This window comes from Melanerpes formicivorus, unplaced genomic scaffold (genome assembly GCF_026170545.1).
Source record: "Melanerpes formicivorus ecotype bairdi unplaced genomic scaffold, bMelFor1.0.p_v2 SCAF_106, whole genome shotgun sequence".
NCBI lineage: Eukaryota > Metazoa > Chordata > Aves > Piciformes > Picidae > Melanerpes > Melanerpes formicivorus.
The window spans coordinates 1238188-1256161 of NW_027142458.1; positions in this window are offsets into that span (position 1 = coordinate 1238188).

Consider the following 17974-nt stretch of genomic DNA (forward strand, 5'->3'; position numbering starts at 1 on the left):
AAGAGAGATTGGCCATTGGAATGTGCTGCCCAGGGAGGTGGTGGAGTCACCATCCCTGGAGGTGTTTAGGAAGAGCCTGGATGAGGCATTTGGTGCCAAGGTTTAGTTGATGAGATGGTGTTGGGTGATAGGTTGGACTCGATGATCTCAAAGGTCTCTTCCAACCTGGTTAATTCTGTATCCCTGTATTCTGTATCTAGAGGGCTTTTCCAACCCAAGCAATTCTGTGCTTCTGTGATCTCCTTCACCCTCCTCTTCACAGGAGTGAGAGCAATCAGGAAACAACCACTAATTGCTTCATCAAAATGAAGCTTCTCCGTCGTCATACCAATTACTGCACCATCGCGGCGCAGAGTCTCCACGTGGACAAATGAAATCAGATTGCTGCCTGGCAACAGATTTCCAGCAACCATATTTCCCTAGTTCCAACCTGTTTCATGAAAAACAGGGCTGGGATTTGGGGCTTCAGCTCTTCCAAATGTGGGGCTTCAGCTCTTCCAAACCTCTGCTAAAATTTCCTTGCTTTGTCCAAAGTTGGTGACAGCATGAAGCGGCTCAGCCACACTCCTGCTTCACTTACACAGGAGCCAGGGGTGTAAAACCAACTTAGGACACATTCATGATGCTGACAGGAATAAATTCACTCAGTCAATGATCAAAACAGTAGCCCAAGGGGAAGGAGGAACAAGTGTCAGCCACATTTGCTCTGAAGCTCCACCAAAATCCTCCCTCTGAGAATCCCAGTCGTGCTGCTCTCTATCTATATTGGTACCAGACTGGACTGTGTTATCCAAAGGGAAGGGACCCAAAGGGCACAGGGGCTGCCTTTTGAGGGTCTTCAAGGGTCAAGAACTTTTCAGCTGGCTTAATTTGCCTTCTAAACATGATGATCACCAATACTGCTAAATGAAGTGAATTACTCAGTGCTCAAAGACTCCCTTCTTTCTCCCCTCCCCTCCATGGTGTTTAAGGATCAGCATCTATATTAGTGCCTGGAGATGTGTATTTATATGCTGTGTGCATATAGATATTTATATTTTCTGTATCCATGCTGTAATTTCAGTGCTATTCCTTAAATATTCCTGGAATTAACCAGAGCTTAAGGATTTGCTCTAAACCTTTAGGGGTTTATTTTTTTTTTTCAGAGTTTTAATGGGTTTGTGCTGGGTTTCTAAATGGAGGTTGAAAATGTAAGACCATGTAATAGATAATCATAGACAGATAGATATAAAACCCATAAAATATAGGCATATATATTTTATATAATGTATATATAGACAATTACATAGTTAGGACCATGTTACAGAATCACAGCATGCATCAGGTTGGAAGGGAGCATCAAAGGTCATCTTGGCCAACCCCCCTGCAGTCAGCAGGGACACCTCCAGCTGCAGCAGGTTGTTCAGAGCCCCATCAAGTCTGATCTTGAATGTCTCCAGGGATGGGGCCTCAAACACATCTCTGGGCAACCTGTTCCAGTGTTCCACCACTCTCATTGTGCAGAGCTTCCTCCTAATGTCCAACCTAAATCTTCCCTGCTCCAGCTTCAAACCACTGCCCCTCACCATATCACTGCAAACCCTTCTAGACAGTCCCTCTCCATCCTTCCTGTAAGTCCCTGCTCTAGGGTCTCTCTGGAGCCTTCTCTTCTCCAGGCTGATCAGCCCAAACTCTCCCAGCCTGTCCTATCAGAGGTGCTTCAGCCTTCTCATCATCTTTGTGGCCCTCCTCTGGACCTGATCCAGCAGGTTCATGTTCTTCCTGTGTTGGGAGCGTCAGAGCTGGACACTACTGCAGGTGAGGTTTCACCAGAGCAGAGCAGAGTGGCAGAATCCCCTCTCTCCATCTGCTGGCCGCTCTGCCTTTGCTGCAGCCCAGGATGGCATTGGCCTGCTGGGCTGCAAGTGCCCACTGCTGCCTCATGTCCAGCTTCTCACCCACCAGCACTCCCAAGTCCTTCTCTGCAGGACTGCTCTCAATCTCATCATCCCCCAGCCTGGACTGATATTGAGGATTGCCCCAACCCAGCTGCAAGACTTCACACTTTGATTTATTGAACCTCATGAGGTTCTCCCCAGCCTACTTCACAGAATCACAGAATCACCAAGGTTAGAAGAGATCTCAAAGATCATCAAGTCCAACCTGTCACCACAGACCCCATGACTAAACCATAGCACCAAGTGCCACATCCCATCCCCTTTTGAACACTTCCAGGGATGGTGACTCCACCACCTCCCTGGGCAGCACATTCCAATGGCTAACAACTCTCTCAGTGAAGAACTTCTTCCTAACATCCAGCCTAAACTTCCCCTGGCACAGCTTGAGACTGTGTCCTCTTGTTCTGGTGCTGCTTGCCTGGCAGAAGAGACCAACCCCCACCTGGCTACAACCTCTCTTCAAGGAGTTGGAGAGAGCAAGGAGGTCTCCCCTGAGCCTCCTCTTCTCCAGGCTAAGCAACCCCAGCTCCCTCAGCCTCTCCTCACAGGGCTGTGCTCCTGTGCTCCCTCCCCAGCTTTGCTGCCCTTCTCTGGACACATTCAAGTGTCTCAATGTTCTTCTTAAACTTCTCCAGCCTGTCCAGGTGCCTCTGGATGGATCCCATCCTCCAGTCTTATCAACCACATCACTCAGCTTGGTCTCATCTGCAAACTTGCTGAGGGTGCCCTCAACCTCGCCGCTTGTACTGTTGATGAAGACACTGAACAGCACTGGTCCCAGTGGAGCTTACCAAGACATTCCTGCCCATCAGGAAGGGAGCTCAAGATGAAAGGCCCACAGCTCACATTTCCCTTCCCTGAGCCTTGCCAGCCACTCACCACTTGGAAAGCTCTTAAATATCTCCAACACCAAGCATATGCTACAACATATTTCTCTCTGACAAAAATAGACATTTTTGCACCCAAGTGATTGCAGAAACCAGGGGGAGATGGGCAGGGGGTAGAAGTCAAACCCAGGCTGCTGCTCTCTGGGGTTTTGGTGGGATTTGGGGTGGATTTTTTTTTCCCTTAATTATTTTTTCTTCCACTTTATTAACTTTGTTTTGCTTTCAGTGTCCACTAATCACTTCAAGCATCATTTTCACTGCATTCTTTTCACAGAGAACATTTGGGGGTTGGAAGGGGTCCCAAAAGCTCATCTAGTCATAGAATCACAGAATCAACCAGGATGGAAAAGACCTCAGAGATCATCAAGTCCAACCTGTCATCTAATACCTAACACCTCCTGACTACTAAACCATGGCTCCAAGTGCCACATCCAAGCCTTTTCTGAACACCTCCAGGGATGGTGACTCCACCACCTCCCTGGGCAGCACATCCCAATGGCCAGTCTCTCTTGCTGGGAAGAACTTCTTCCTAACATCTAGCCTAAACCTCCCCTGGCACAGCTGGAGACTGTGTCCTCTTGTTCTGGTGCTGCTTGCCTGACAGAAGAGACCAACCCCCTCCTGGCTACAACCTCCCTTCAGGGAGTTGTAGAGAGCAAGAAAGTCTCCCCTGAGCCTCCTCTTCTCCAGGCTAAGCAACCCCAGCTCCCGCAGCCTCTCCTCACAGGGCTGTGCTCCAAACCCCTCCCCAGCTTTGTTGCCCTTCTCTGGACACCTTCCAGCAACTCAACATCTTTCCTAACCTGAGGAGCCCAGAACTGGACACAGGACTCAAGGTGTGGCTTGACCAGTGCTGAGCACAGGGCACAATGACCTCCCTGCTCCTGCTGGCCACACTGTTCCTGATGCAGGCCAGGATACCATTGGCCTTTTTGGCCACCTGGGCACACTGCTGGTTCATGTTCAGCTGCTGTCAACCAGTACCTCCAGGTCCCTTTCTGCTCTCAGCCACTCTGACCCCAGCCTGTAGCTCTGCATGGGTTTGTTGTGACCAAAGTGCAGCACCTGGCACTTGGACTTGTTGAATGCCATCCTGTTGGACTCTGCCCATCTGTCCAGCCTGTCAAGGTCCCTCTGCAACCCCCTTGCCATGGCCGGGTCACCTAGAGTAGATCACACAGAAGAATATCCAATACCAATACCAATACTCTCTGCAAAAAAGCAGACAGTGAGGCAAGTGATGGGAGGAGAACATGAAAAAACATCAGCTAAATTTTCACAGATTCAGAGAATTTGGGTTGGAAATGACCTTAAAGGTCATCAAGTAACCCAGTACTGCAAGATCACCACCATACCATGTCCCTCAGCACCACATCTCCATGGCTTTGTAACTCCTCCAGGGATGGGGAATCCACCATTGCACTGGGCAGCCTGGGCCAGGGCTTGACAAACCTTTTGGGAGAGAAATTGTTCCTCATGTCCACCATAAACCTTCCCTAGGGCAACTTGAGGTCATTTCCTCTTGTTAGAATAAACCAGGTTGGAAGAGACCTTCAAGATCATTGTGTCCAACCTATCATCCAACACCACCTAATCAACTAAACCTTGCAACCAAGCACCCTATCAAGTCTCCTCCTGAACACCTCCAGTGATGGTGACCCCACCACCTCCCTGGGCAGCACATTCCAATGGGCAATCACTCTCTCTGTGTAAAACTTCCTCCAACAACAACCTGGCTCCAACCTCTATTCAGGGAGCTGAAGAGAGCCAGAAGGTCTCTCCTTAGCCTCTTTTTCTCCAGGCTGAACAACTCCAGCTCCCTCAGCTGCTCCTCAAAGGCCTTGAGATTTGAGTTCCAACAGGGAGGTTCCAATGCAGGTGGGCAGGGGAGGAGACTTCCCTCTGCAATGCTCCAGAAGTACTTTGGGTGCAGCTGCTAAACTTAGGGTATTTCTCCTGAAGATGAGATTTCCCTCCCCCTCTTTCCCCCATCCTATCTGGCAATGCCAAGCCAATTCCCATACTGGCAAAGGTTTCCTGTGACTTTGAATTATTAAACCCAGCCCACGGTTGCAGATGCTCCGTGTGCTCAGAAAGCACCCAGCAAACCTCACTTGGAGATTGAAAAGCAAGACCAGTAGGGGAAAGATCAAAAGGTTTAGCACCTACTTTTCGTTTCTGGTTAGTAGAATCATAAAATCAGAGAATCACAGAATGGTCCAGGCCAGAAAGGACCTCCAAAGGGCATCCAGCCCAACCTCCCTGCAGTCAGCAGGGACATCCCCAACTAGATCAGGTTGCCCAGGGCCTTGTTGAGCCTCAACCTTGAATGTCTTCAGGGAAGGATCCTCACCCACCTCCCTGGGCAAGCTGTTCCAGTGTTCCACCACCCTCATAGTGAAGAACTTCTTCCTGATATCCAATCTAAATCTTCTCTTCCCTAGTTTGAAGCCACTGCTGCTGGTCCTACCACTGCCCTTGCAAACAGTCTCTCCCCATCCTTCCTGTAGCCTCCTTCAGGTAATAGCAGGCTGCTATTAGGTCTCCCTGGAGACTTCTCTTCTCCAGGCTGAACACCCCCAGCTCCCTCAGCCTGTCCTTGTAGCAGAGCTGCTCCAACCCCCTGATCATTTTTGTGGCCCTCCTCTTCACCCTCTCCATCAGGTCCAAGTCCTTCCTATATTGAGGGCTCCAGACCTGCACACAGTACTCCAGGTGAGGTCTCACCAGAGCAGAGTGAAGTGGCAGAATCACCTCTCTGGATCTGCACCTTTGGATGCAGCCCAGGATGTGATTTGCCTTCTGGGCTGCAAGCTCACACTGCCTGCTCATGTCCAGCTTCTCATCCATCAGAACCCCCAAGTCCTTCTCCACAGGTCACAGTTCCCCCCCGTTTCCCACCCTTAGATATAAAATCACTTTAGAAAGCAATGTTGCAACAGTTCCTGGGATTTTTGCAAGGCTTTGTTCATCTGGATGAGCATGGCATCATCCCACAGCACCCTGATAGGTGCTGTCACCATGAGGCATGAGCCAGAAAATACCAAACCCAAGCAGCTCAATGTGCTTTTGGTTTGCGTTATCTGTTTGTTAAGCCACACCTACATGTCACTGTTGGAAACCCTGAATTTCCACAGAGGTTCAACCATCCAGCTGGGATTCATCCCTCTCAAAGCAGGGTGCACACCCTCCTGCCAGCTGCCAGTGCCCTGTGGGCTCTGAGTTGGTCCACTCTGGACCTCTCCCTGCCACCAACACAGCAGGACTGGGCCCTGCAGCCATGCTCCTGCCGAGCATCCTCACTCCCAGCTCTCCCAGCTGCTGGCCTGCTGGGCTGGCACTGGTGTGGAGCTGGGCATGATGTATGCTGAGTGGGGGACTGGCCAAATTGAAGTGGCAGAGATGTCACCATCCATCTATAGCAACCTCTGCTCACCACAGCAGCCCCAGCACTGATAACCCCAGATATAACCAGGCTGATGCTGCACACGGTTACCAGTCAATTAGACATGGAGATTCCAGCCCAGGCTACCAGTAAACAACCTCAGGGAAACATCTTAGACCAGAAGGTTTCTCTGCAGCTCCACACTCAGGTTGATTAGGTGGTGGAGTCACCATCCCTGGGGATGTTCTAGAAATCTGTGGCCATGGCACTTTGGGTTGGGTTTAATGGCCATGGTGGTGTGGGGGTGATAGTTGGGCTCCATGATCTTAGAGGTCTTTTCCAACCCTAACAATTCTGTGATTCTAAGATTTTCAGGCCCCCATATGGAAAAGTGATGAAGGATGAAGAGGATGGCTAGGAGAGAGGAGTTTGCAGTGTTCCAAACAGCTGTGCTGGTGCTCAGAACACTCACCAGGAACAGAATCTTCTCCAAGAACAGGAAAGCAAAGTAAGTGCCAGCCCTGAAGGTGGTGGCCCTAACTGCATACCCAAGGAAGGTAGGAATCCAGCCCATGATCCTAGATCATCTCATTAATGCTCAGCTGGTTAACCAGTGCTTGCCAGAGACACTGGGAACTACTGAAGAGAGTCCAGAGGAGGTTACAAAGATGCTGAGGGGCCTGGAGCATCTCTGTGAGGAGGAAAGGCTGAGAGCCCTGGGGCTGTGGAGCCTGCAGAAGAGCAGCCCCAGAGGGGATCTGAGCAATGCTCAGCAAGAGCTAAAGGACTTGTGGAAGAAAAGAGGATCAGGCCAGACTATTTTTCGTGGTGCACAGTGACAGGACAAGGGGTAATGGGCACAAACTGGAAGCCAGGAGGTTCCATTTGAAGATGAGGAGAAAGTTGTTTGGTGTGAGGGTGCTGGAGGCCTGGAGCAGGCTGCCCAGAGAGGTTGTGGAGTCTCCTTCTCTGGAGAGCTTCCAACCCCAGCTGGGCATTGTGCTGCTGGGCAAGCTGCTGTGGGTTCCCCTGGTGTAGCAGAGGGGCTGGACTGGATGATCTCCAGAGGTCCCTTCCAACCCCCACCGTTCTATGAGTCTAATTGCTTGAGTTGAGCTTACTGAGATAATTTTAACACTGAAAAATGAATTTCTGCTATTTCACAACTTTACTGAGACTCTAACCATCCACAAATTGTAAGTGGGTGAAATTTGGGAGGAGGCTGATCCCCAACTCCAAGTAGCAGCTGGTAGCTGAAGGGTTTTGGTATTGCTGCTGAATTGGCGAAGGAAATGTCTGCATTAGTCTCCCTGCTAATTAATGCATGAGTTGATCAGCCCTAGCTAGACCAGGACAACATGTTTTTGGGGTTGCCCAGGTTATTTGTGCATCACGGATTACCATCACTGAGTCTTTATAATTATCTGAGCCAAATTCCTTTTGCTTGTCCTAATTGCTGCTGCCAAGGTTCTGGAGAACAGTTCAGTTCTGGGCCCCTCAGTTTAGGAAAGATGTTGAGTTGCAGGAAGGTGTCCAGAGAAGGGCAACAAAGCTGGGGAGGGGTCTGGAGCACAGCCCTGTGAGGAGAGGCTGAGGGAGCTGGGGCTGCTTAGCCTGGAGAAGAGGAGGCTCAGGGGAGACCTTCTTGCTGTCTCCAACTCCCTGAAGGGAGGTTGTAGCCAGGTGGGAGTTGGTCTCTTCTCCCAGGCAAGCAGCACCAGAACAAGAGGACACAGTCTCAGGCTGTGCCAGGGGAGGTTTAGGCTGGAGTTGAGGAGTAAGTTCTTCCCAGAAAGAGTAATTTGCCACTGGGATGTGCTTCCCAGGGAGTCACTGTCCCTGGAGGTGTTCAAAAAAGGCTTGGATGTGGCACTTGGAGCTGTGGTTTAGTTAGTCAAGAGGTGTTAGGTATTAGGTAATAGGTTGGACCTGATGATCTCTGAGGCCTTTTCCAACCTGGTTGTTTCTATGATCCTAACAAGGTTAACCTCACCACAGTGCTGCTCTGGCAGAGGACACCATCTTCTTTCTTCTGACCATGCTCAAGGGCTGCTGGTTACATTTGGACATGGCAACTTGCACTCAGGATTTCAACAATTTATGCTTCAAGCTCCAATGAACCTCTCCTCTGATGCTCTGAGATCCCACCACAGCACTTATTACAATCACCCAACTGCTTCTGGCAGGACCTGCTGCTTGGGTGGAAAATTTATTACCCTGATTCAGGTCAAATTTCTTTTTGATTCTAAATTTCTTCTATGAATAGTTAATCTCCTCCTCCTCCCTTGCCTTCCTCCCTTCCCTTGTAAAGGATTTAAATACAGGGGTTTTCCTTATCTTGTGCCTCAAGACATGGTCTCTTTGGTCACTGCTACCTTCATCAGTCATTATTTATTAATGAATTGCTGGCTCAGTCTCTGTACTGCTGGTTATTTGAATATTCAGCTTCACTTTCAGCACAGCTTCACTGCTCTTATCAACTTGCATGGGAGATGCTCAAATGAAATCCAGTGCAGATTTTTTTTTTACCCACTAGTAGAGCCCCTCTGTTCTTCAGTGTGGCCTTGGGGCACCTCTCTCATGTAGGGCAGCCCTTTCTAGTAGAGCTCTCTGGGGATTTTTGCAGCCTGGAGAATGGAAACACCACTATTGCTTAATCCCAGCATGGGAAGGGACCACTGGAGATCATCCAGTCCAACCCCCTTGCTAATGCAGGGGCACCCACAGTAGTTTGCCCAGCAGCACAATGGCCAGGTGGGTCTGGAAGCTCTCCAAAGAAGGAGACTCCACAACCTCTCTGGGCAGCCTGCTCCAGGCCTCCAGCACCCTTAAACTAAACAAAAAACTAGCCTCCTCATATTTAGATGGAACTTCTGAATTAGAATTAGAATTAGAGTTAGAATTAGAATTAGAGTTAGAATTAGAATTAGAATTAGAATTAGAATTAGAATTAGAATTAGAATTAGAATTAGAATTAGAGTTAGAATTAACCAGGTTGGAAGAGATCTTTGAGATCATCAAGTCCAACCTATCACCCAACACCATCTCATCAACTAAACCATGGCACCCAGTGCCTCAGCCAGGCTCTTCCTAAACACCTCTAGGGATGGGGACTCCACCTCCTCCCTGGGCAGAACATTCCAATGGCCAATCTCTCTTGCTAAGAAGAACTTCTTCCTAACATCCAGCCTAAACTTCCCTGGCACAGCTTGAGACTGTGTCCTCTTGTTCTGGTGCTGCTTGCCTGGCAGAAGAGACCAACCCCCACCTGGCTACAACCTCCCTTCAGGGAGTTGCAGAGAGCAATAAGGTCTCCCCTGAGCCTCCTCTCCTCCAGGCTAAGCAACCCCAGCTCCCTCAGCCTCTCCTCACAGGGCTGTGCTCCAAACCCCTCCCCAGCTTTGTTGCCCTTCTCTGGACACCTTCCAGCAACTCAACATCTTTCCTAAACTGAGGGGCCCAGAACTGGACACAGCACTCAAGGTGTGGCCTAACCAGTGCTGAGCACAGGGCAAAATGACTTCCCTGCTCCTGCTGGCCACACTGTTCCTGATGCAGGCCAGGATGCCATTGGCCTTCTTGTCCACCTGGGCACACTGCTGGTTCATGTTCAGCCTACTATCAACCAGTACCCCCAGGTCCTTTTCTTCCTGGCCGCTCTCCAGCCACTTGGTCAAGTTTGTGCCCATTGGCCCTTGTCCTGTCACTGACCATCACTGACAGAAATAAAAGGTCCCATCCTGCTGACACTCAATGTGTAAGTATTGATCAGCATTAATGAGATCCTCCCTCAGGCTTCTCTTCTCCAGACTGGAAGAACCCAATTCTCTCAGTCTTACCCCATCAAAGGGTTGTTCCTGTCCCCTGGGAACATATACCCATATTTTGGGAATGGAAAACATCTTTAGAGAAGGGGTAAAAATAGGCAGGGAAAAGGAAAACATATCCAGGGATGAAGAAAAACCTATCCAGGGAAGGGAAAAAGTTTCCAGGGATAGGGAAAAATTTTCCAGGGAAGGGAAAACCTATCCAGGGAAAGGGAAAAAACTATCCAGGGAAGGGAAAAACCTACCCAGGGAAGGGAAAAAACTATCTAGGGAAGGGATAAAACTATCCAGGGAAGGAGAAAAACCTATCCAGGGGAAGGAAAAACATATCCAGGAGAGGGAAAAAATATCGAGGGGAGGAAAAACATTGAAGGAAGGGAAAAAATGTCAAGAGAAGGGAGAAACTATCCAGAGAAGGAATAGAAAACTATCCTGGGAAGGGAAAACATGTTAAGAGAAGGAAAAAATATACAGGGAAGAGGAAAACTATCCAGGGAAAGGGGGAAAAAATCCAGGAAGTGAAACAAAACTATCCAGGGAATGAAAAAAATAATCAAGGGAAGGGAGAAACTATCCAGGGAAGGAGGAAAAAAGCTTTCCAGGGAAGGGAAAACATACTGAGGGAGGGAAAAAAAAGTCAAGGGAAGAAAAAAACTATCCAGGGAAGGGAAAGTATATCCAGGGAAGGGAAAACATAGTAAGAGAAGGAAAAAAAATAGGCAGGGAAGAGGAAAGCTATCCAGGGAAGGGGAAAAAAATATTAAGGGAAGGGAAAAAGCAACCAAGGGATATGAAAAACTATGCAGGGAAGGGAAAATATATCCAGGGAAGGGAAAACACATTGAAGAAAGAAAAGATATGTTAACGGAAGGGAAGGGGAAAACTATCCAGGGAAGGGAAAAGCTATCCAGGGAAGGAAAAAGCTATCCAGGCAAGGGGAAAACTATCGAGGGAAGGGGAATATTATCCAGTGAAGGAAAAAAAACCACAGAGGGAAGGAAAAAAATGTCAAGGGAAGAGAAAAACTATCCAGGGAAAGGAAAAGGTATCCAGGGAAGGGAAAACATATTGAGGGAAGGAAAAATCTATCAAGGGAAGGGAAAAACTGTTTAGGGAAAGGGAAAGAACTATCCAGGGAAGGGAAAAACTATCCAGGGAAGGGAAAAAAAAGATCCAGAGAAGGGAAAACTTATTGAGGGGAAAACAAAAAACTCTCCAAGAAAGGAAAAGCCTGTCCTGGGAAGGGAAAAACGTATTAAGAGAAGGGGGAAAAAAATGTACAGGGAAGAGGAAAATTGTTCAGAGAAGGGGGAAAACTTTGAGGGGAAGGGGAAAAAAAATCAAAGGAAATGAAAAACTATTGAGGGAAGAGAGAAACTATTCAGGGAAGGGAAAAACTATTGAGGGAAGGGGAAAACATATTGAGGGAAGAAAAAAACTATAAAGGGAAGGAAAAAACTGTCCAGGGAAAGGGAAAAAACTATCCAGGGAAGGGAAAAACTATCCAGGGAAGGGAAAAAAAGATCCAGAGAAGGGAAAACTTATTGAGGGGAAAACAAAAAACTCTCCAAGAAAGGAAAAGCCTATCCTGGGAAGGGAAAAACATATTAAGAGAAGGGGGAAAAAATGTACAGGGAAGAGGAAAATTATTCAGGGAAGGGAAAAAAACATTGAGGGGAAGGGGAAAAAAAACTCAAGGGACAAGAAAATCTATCGAGGGAAGAGGAAAACTATTGAGGGAAAAGAGAAACTATTGAGGGAAGAGGGAAACTATTGAGGGAAGAGAGAAACTATTGAGGGAAGAGAGGAACTATTGAGGGAAGAGAGAAACTATTGAGGGAAGAGAGAAAGTATTGAGGGAAGAGAGGAACTATTGAGGAAAGAGAGAAACTATCAAGGAAAGACAGAAACTATCAAGGAAAGAGAGAAAATATCGAGGAAAGAGAGAAACTATCGAGGGAAGAGAGAAACTATCGAGGAAAGAGAGGAACTATTGAGGGAAGAGAGAAACTATTGAGGGAAGAGAGAAACTATCGAGGAAAGAGAGGAACTATCGAGGGAAGAGAGAAACTATCGAGGGAAGAGAGAAACTATCCAGGAAGGGAGAAACCATCCAGGGAAGGGAGAGGAAAAAAACACCAACAACAAAACTACCCAGGGAAGGGAAAAGATATCCAGGAAAGGGAGAGAAGTATGCAAGGAAAGGAGCAGAAGCCCAGTGAGCCCCCTGAGCCCGCTCCCCCCCGCCGCCTCTCGGCGTGCCTCAGCTGCACATCATACATGCGGAACATTGAACCATCCTCTTAAATATTATGACACAGAGAAAATCACATTGTGCTTTAACCTATCAACAAAGGAGCAAAGCAATTACAGAGCTAAACACAGGCCAAGGAAGAACCCAATAAAGAGAAATCCAAGGAAATTTGGTGAAAATTCTTAAGGGGCCTGCCAATGTTTAATCACGCCGCAGGTCGAAATTAATATTCTGCCTTTTTAATTCCAAAGGCTGAAAGCACCAAGGTACATCTTTGGGCTTGGCTTTTAATAACCATCCTCCAGCACCCAGTGAATTAGCAGCTGGGCTGACTGGTATTTTACTCCTTTTTTTTTTTCTCCTTCTTCTTCTCCTTCTTTGCTTACTCAAGTAAAGCAGTTAATATGAGTATAATCATCAAACTAACATTAGTCAGACAGAAGGACAGATTTATGTCTTACCCCCCCCCCCCCCCAATTCTAATGCAGAACAGATATATATTTAAAAATAATTAAATAAAAATCAAACCAAGATTAGAGAGGCCTTTGTGTATTAGTTAAAGTATTTCCCCCCCCCCCTCCCCTCACTCAGGTGTTTTCAAGAAAACAGAAAATTTCTTTGTCTCATTTCTCTGTTTTACATCAAGCACCCCCAACTGTTTGTGCAGTACAAACACATGGAATTGTCATGGTATGGTTTGGGGTGGAAGGGACCTTAAAGACCATAGAATCATGGAATGGTTTGGGGTGGAAGGGACCTTGAAGATCATGGAATGGTTTGGGTTGGAAGGGACCTTAAAGATCCTAGAATCATGGAATGGTTTGGGGTGGAAGGGACCTTAAAATCATGGAATGGTTTGGGTTGGAAGGGACCTTAAGGATAATGGAGTCATAGAACAGTTTGTTTGGAAGGGACCTTAAAGATCATAGAATGGTTTGGGGTGGAAGGGACCTTAAAGATCATGGAATGGTTTGGAGTTGGAAGGGACCTAAAAGATCAGGGAATGGTTTGGGTTGGAAGGGACCTTGAAGATCATGGAATGGTTTGGGTTGGACGGGACCTTAAGGATCATAGAATGGTTTGGGGTGGAAGGGACCTTGAAGATCATAGAATCATGGAATGGTTTGGGTTGGGAGGGACCTTAAAGATCATGGAATTATAGAATTGTTTGGATTGGAAGGAACCTTAAAGATCAGAGAATCATGGAATGGCTTGGGGTGGAAGGGACCTTAAAGATCAGAGAATTGTTTGGGTTGGAAAAGACCTTAAATATCATGGAATCATGGAGCAGTTTGTTTGGAAGGGACCTTAAAGATCATGGAATGTTTTGGGTTGGAAAGGACCTTAAAGATCATAGTATCATGGAATAGTTTGGGTTGGAAGGGACCTTAAAGATTGCCTAAATCCAGCTCCACTGCCATGAGAACATCAAGCACTAGACCAGGCTGCTTAAAGCCTCAGCCTTGAGCTGTGCAGTAGAACACATGAACCTGGCATCCAGCATCATAAAATCATAGCAGGTTTTGTCCCCTGCTTGGAGCTGTTTCCCCTTCCCTGAAGATGTTCAAGGCAGGTTAGACAGAGACTGGAGCTCTCTGGTCTAGTGGAAGCTGTCCCTGCCCATTGGCCTTCTTGGGCACAACGGCACATTGCTGGCTCATGGGGAACTTGTTCCCCACTAGCATATCCAGGTCCTTCTCCACAGAGCTGCTTTCCATCAGGTCTCCCTCTCACCTGTACTGGTGCAGGGGGCTTGTTCCTCCCCAGGTGCAAGACCCTGCACTCAACCTGGCTGAACTTCACGAGGTTCCCTCCACCCAACTCTCCAGCCTGTTCAGGTCTCAAGGAATGGAGGCACAGCTCACTCTTCCCTCAGCTGCACCTCACCAGTCCTGCTCTCCAGACCCTTCATCAGTTTTGCTGCCCTTCTTTGGACATGCCTGAGCCCCTCAATGTCTTCCTTGGAGTAAGGGGCCCAAATCTAAACCTAGGATTCTAGGGGTAGCCTCACCAGCAGGCAGTACAGTTGGATAATCCCTGCTGTGATGCTGCTGGTCACACTCCTGCTGATCAAAGCAGGATGCTGGTAGCCTTCTTGGCCACCTGGGCACAAGGTGGCTCATCTTCAGATGGCTACTGGCCAACACCTCCAGGTCTTTTTCCTCTTGGCAGTTTCCAGCCACTATGACCCAAGCCTGGAGCATTCACGGGGTTGTTGTGACCCAGGATGAGCAGGGCCCCTGCTCCCACTGCCTGCCAGGAGAGATCAGTGATGAGGAATCTATGGATTACCATCAGGAATGGCAGCCCCAGTGCAACCCTTGGCATGCTCCTCAGTGAGGGCAACCTGCATGCACAGCCCTTGCTCTGGGCAGCTGTGGGATGGAAAACTTGGGAGCTGAGCACACAGCAATCCTGCTCTGCAATTAGAACTCCGCCATGTGCCGCAGGTAAGGTTTTTAATATCTTCATGGATTAGTGCCCTGGTAAAGCTCAGCTTAGGACACTGTTTACAGATGGACTTAGCTGAAGAGTCCCATGCTCAGTGCTGCACTGAGTCTCTCTTTGCATGGCCATCTGCTTCCACAGAGCAGCAAAACAAAGAGAGACCAAACACCAGGGGCTTTTCCTCCCCATGCATCTGAAAACCTAGTGAGGAACCTCCATCAATCACTTCTCAGCCTCCATCAGAGCTGCTTTAAGAAAATCCTCTTTAGGGTTTTTTTTCCCCATGGCAAAAAATAAAGTGCATTTCCAGGCATCTTGGCTTCCCCTACACTGCTCAGCAATAATCACACTGCTTGCTTTCTGCAGCACAGGGAATGAGCAGAAATGGAGAGGAAAACTAATCCCAACTCCTGGTGGATAACTGTTATCCTTCCCATGATTCTGTGATTCTCCTTGATATTCCACCAGCATCATACATTCACAGAATCACAGAATGGTTTGGGTTGGAAAGGACCTTAAAGATCATCTAGTTCCTACCCCCCTGCTATGGGCAGGGACACCTTCTCCCAGTCAGGAGAGAGAAAGGCATTTGATAGAGGAAAGACATTTGACAGAGGAAAGACATTTGACAGAGGAGAGAAGGACTTGGTTATGCAAAGGCTGGGGAAAAGAGTCCCCAAAAGCAACTCCAGAGAAGATCTAACAACTTTACAATGAATGATTTGGGTTGGAAGGGACCTTCAAGATCATCGAGTTCAAATCCCTATACCATCCCTACACCTCCTACTGGAACAGGTTGCTCAAGGCCTTGTCCAACTTTTTAGTCTGGAAAAGAGAAGACTGAGAGGGGATTTAATAAATGCTTAAAAATATCTGAGGTCTGGGGGTCAAGAGGGAGGGGACAGGCTCTGCTCAGTTGCACCCTGGGATAGGATAAGGAGTAAGGACAAGGAGTAATAGATGTAAGCCACAACACAGGAGGTTCCACCTCAACACAAGGGGGAACTTCTTTATTGTAAGGGTCACAGAGCACTGGAACAGGCTCCCCAGAGAAGTTGTGGAGTCTCCTTCTCTGGAGGCTTTCAAGGCCTGTCTGGATGCTTTCCTGTGTGACCTGAGCTAGATTGTATGGTCCTGCTCTGGCAGGGGGGTTGGACTCAACGATCTCATTGCGTCCCTTCCAACCCCTGACATCCTGTGAACTCGGTCTTGAACACCTCCATAACCTTCTATGCAGCCATGTGTGCAGCAACACTGATGCCTCTCAGCCATTTCAGGCACACACCTCATCATTCCCAGTAAAATTAGGGTAGATTTAAAGTACCATGTCACTTTTGTCCACATTTGTCCTACATCAGCTTGAAACTACAGTGCCTGTTGCAGAAGGATGAGGAAGAAAATCAAATTGAAACTATTAAACCATAGAATCACAGAATGGTTTTGATTGGAAAAGATCCCTAAGATCATTGAGTCCAACCATCAACCCAACACCACTATGACCACTGAACCATGTCCCAAAGTGCCATGGCCACACCTTTCTTGCACACCTCCAGGGATGGGGACTCCATCACCTCCCTGGGCTCCAGCACATTCACACCAAACAACATTCTCCTCATCTTCATGTGCAGCCTCCTGGGTTCCAGTTTGTTCCTATTGTCCCTTGTCCTGTCACTGGCACCACTGACGAGAGACTTGTCTCATCCTTTTGACCCCCACAGGTCCTTTAGCTCTTGTTGAGCATTGGTCAGATGCCCTCTGGGGCTGCTCTTCTCCAGGCTCCACAGCCCCAGGGCTCTCAGCCTTTCCTCCTCACAGAGATGCTCCAGGCCCCTCAGCATCTTTGCAGCCTCCTCTGCACTGTCTCTGCAGCTCCCTGATGCTCTTGAACTGAAGCTGTTTAGCTGTGTCTCAGCCTTTCCTCATCAGGCAGATTCTCCAGTCCCTTAATCATCCTCATAGTGTCTGTTGGGCACTCTCTGGTATACCCCTGTATCCCTGTCCCTTTTGAACTTGGGAGCCCAGAACTGGACACAACCCTGGACTACACTGCCCAGAGAGGTTGTGGAATCTCCTTGTCTAGAGAGATTCCAAACCCACCTGGACATTATGGTGCTGGGCAAACTGCTGTGGGTGACCCTCAGTGATCTTCAGAGGTATCTTCCAACTGCTACCTTGCTGGGATTCTTTCCTTTCCAACTTGAGAGATTCTGTGGCTCAGTGGATTCTGAAGAGAAGAGAACATTATCATAAAATCATTTGGGTTGGAAAAGCCTTGCAATGTCATCACATCCAACCATCAACCCAACCCCACCATGGCCATTAAACCCTGTCCCAAAGCTGCACCATGGAAGGTAGAAGAGAGAAGCAGTTCCAACCCAAATCCTCTCATTGTCTCTGCTGGGAGAAGCTGCACCATGGAAAGGCAGAGGAGGAACAATTCAGCCCTAAATCCATCTCTCCTTGCATCCCTTCTAGGAGAAGCTGAACCATGTGAAAGCTGAGGATAAGAACAATCAGGCCCCAAAATTATTGCTCCCAGCATCCCTCCTGGAAAGGCAGAGGAGGAACAATCTGTACTCAAACCCATTCCTCCTGGACAAAGCTGCCCCATGGAAAGACTGAGAAGAGGAACAATTGGGAAGCCAAACCCATTCCTCCTGGGAGAAGCTGCACCATGGAAAGGTGGAGAAGAAACAATCCAGATCCAAACCCATTCCACCCAGCATTCCTCTTGGGAAAGATTTCACCATGAAAAAGGTGGAGGAGAGGAACAACCCTAGACCAAGGTAGCCCACATCAGTGAGCACAAATTCAGAATCATAGAATTGTCTCATTGGGAAAAACCTTCCAGGACCATCCAGCCCAACCATCAACCCAGCACCACCATGGCCATTAAACCATGTCCCACAGTGCCATGGCCACAGGTTTCTTGAACCACTCCAGGCATGAGGACTCCATCACCTCCCTGCTCAGCTTACTCCAATGCCCTGGTGACTGCATCTCCAACTTGCCCTACCTACTGTCATCCATCTTTTAGGGAGAAAAGAGCCATTTCACCAAAAACCATGCCCTGTTTGCCTGGCTTCTTAAATATTTCCCAGCTAACAGAGTGTTTGTAAGAGAAAGGCTCAACATGAGCCTCTCCGGGTCCCCTCTGTATGCTCCTGCAGAATGTACCACGATGGGGGTCACGGTCCCCAGCATCAGCGTGGCTCAGGCAAATAAATTGTAATGAC